The following is a 2,548-nucleotide window of genomic DNA, read 5'->3' as shown; positions in this document are numbered from 1 at the left end:
GGAGAAGGCTGAGTCAGTGCCCTTTTAAGGGGAAAGGCAGGCCCCACCTCTCTCTCTGCTGAGCTGGAGATGCTGCTGCTACTTCCAAGGAGTCCCAGAACAGTGGGAAAAGGGAGGGAAGGTCAGCATTCAGGAGAGGTTCCTCTCAGGAGGCAGGCTGGCTGGTGTTCACAGATACACAGACAACACCATACTATGAGCTGAAAACATCACAGACTTGGAACAGCTACTAAGGAAGATCAAGGAGGAAAGTACAGAGGCAGGCTTATTGTTGAACATAAGGAAGATAAAAATAATGAACACAGAAAATTTACACAGATTCAGCTTAGACAGTGAGGAAATAGAAATAGTAATTTTCATAGCTGGGATCAAATATTGATCAGAGTGGGTACTGCAGTCAGGAAATCACAACAAGACTAAGAATGGGGAGGGCAGCTATGATATAACTAGAAAAATATCCTAAAATGTAAAGACAAACAATTGAACACAAAAGTTAGATCATGAAAACCATTGTATTCCCTATTACCATGTATGGATGCGAGAGCTGGACAGTTAAGAAAGCGGATAGGAAGAGAATTAGTTAATTTGAAATGTGCTTCTGGAGAAGAGTGCTGAGGCTACCATGGACAACCAAGAAGTCAAACAAATAGGTCCTAGAGCAGATCAAACCAGAAATCTCTCTGGGAGCCAAGATGACAAGACTGAGGCTGTCGTACTTTGGCCACATCATGAGGAGGCACAACTCACTGGAAAAAAACAATAATGCTAGGAAAGGTGGAGGGAAGCAGAAAAAGAGAAAAGACACATGTTAAATGGGTGGACTCTATTAAGGAGGTCATGGGTATGAATTTTCAGGACCTGAGCAGAGCAGTGGAACATAGGGAGTCTTGGAGATGTCTCATCTACAGGTTCGCCATGGGTTGAGATTGACTCAAGGGTGGATAACAACAACAAAGCATGCGTTTTATGCCTCTAATAATATTCTTTTATATTCTTATAATCATGCGTGAGTTTTCAAGACCTGAGGAGGACTGTTAATAACACAATGACTTGTTGTTCTCCTATTTATAGGGGTGCCATAAATTGAAGTTAACTTGATGGCAATTAACAACAAAACAATAAGTGTTGTTCTGCAACGTTGTGTAATGTTATTTGTTCTGCTGTTCTGTTGTCTTGCAGATTCAAGTCCATTAGGTCTCCAACCGGTAAATTTCATACCTGAAGCTCCTCAAAGGTGGACAGAGGGTCAAAATGAAATTCCTGTGGTCATTACAGCATCTGACGATAGGCTTGGCGGTGTAATTGCAGCTGTGAACAGTATTCAGCAAAACACCAAGTCCAATGTAGCATTCCATATTGTTACTCTGAATGATACTGTAGACCACTTGAGGTAGTGCCTCTTGAATTTTGTTGCTGATCAGTATCTTTCAGTGCTGGATTCTCTTTGAGAAGTAATGACAGATAATCAAACAATTGCTTATCAAAGGAAACAAGGTTCATTGCCTTGCTTAATAGTAGTTATAAGTACCACATAGTATGACTTGAATATTGACTATAAATAACAAGCCAGTAAAGACTCTAGAGTCATAAAGATGACACAGTTCAGACAATTACTTTTGTGAACACTGCTTACTGTTATTGTATTTTAGGATCTGACTGAAAGTTAAATAGGTGCAGTACAGACTGCAATAAAGCAGTGTACTCACGCCGATCCTAGGGTTAGGGAGTATGCATCATCCGCACTCTCCCTAACCCTAGTACGGGACTCTGCCGGCATCATGGCGGCCTCCCATCTACACGGGGGCCACCATGACGCTGGCACCGCCGCTGAGCATCCAAACGTGGCACACAGGAAGCGGTGTCATAACGGCACCACTTCCTGGTTGCGGCGCTGCAAGTTTCGTTCCCATGCGGCAATCAGATGGCCGCAAGAACGAAGCCATGGGAGGAAGGAGCCTGGCGGCCCCTTTCTCCCATGGCTGTGCCTGTCAGGGTGTCCTGCAGCATGAAGCCCCAAGGACACCCCTTTTTCGGGGCCACGGTGAGGCTGCCCTGGCCCCAATCCAGCAAGAAAAGGGGCGGGTGCAGGCCGCCCATGAAGGGGTGGTCTGTATCATGCCATATTCTTCATTCATGGCTTATGTATGTTTAACTGGGAAGGAAAAAAATCACTTAATCTCTGCTTTTGCATAAAAATGAAAGGTGTTGCCACAGTATTAGAATGGAATAGAAAATTCTATTAAATGTATTTATTACAATCATATAATTGGAAAAGACCCCAAGGGTCATCCACTCCAACCCCCTGCTATGCAGGAAGACACAATCAAAGCTCTCCTGACAGATGTCCATCTAGCCTCTGTTTGAAAAGCTCCAAAGAAGGAGACTCCACCATATGCTGAGGCAGCATATCCCACTGTTGAACAGCTCTTAGTTAGGACATTCTTCCTAGTGTTTAGGTGGAATTTGTTTATGTATTCCTGTACAGCAGGAAGTTGGACTGGATGGCCCTTGTGGTCTCTTCCAATTCTATGATTCTGTATACTCGCCA

The sequence above is a fragment of the Sceloporus undulatus genome, chromosome 2, assembly GCF_019175285.1.
Source record: "Sceloporus undulatus isolate JIND9_A2432 ecotype Alabama chromosome 2, SceUnd_v1.1, whole genome shotgun sequence".
NCBI classification, from domain to species: domain Eukaryota; kingdom Metazoa; phylum Chordata; class Lepidosauria; order Squamata; family Phrynosomatidae; genus Sceloporus; species Sceloporus undulatus.
Note: the sequence above shows the minus strand (reverse complement) of the source record.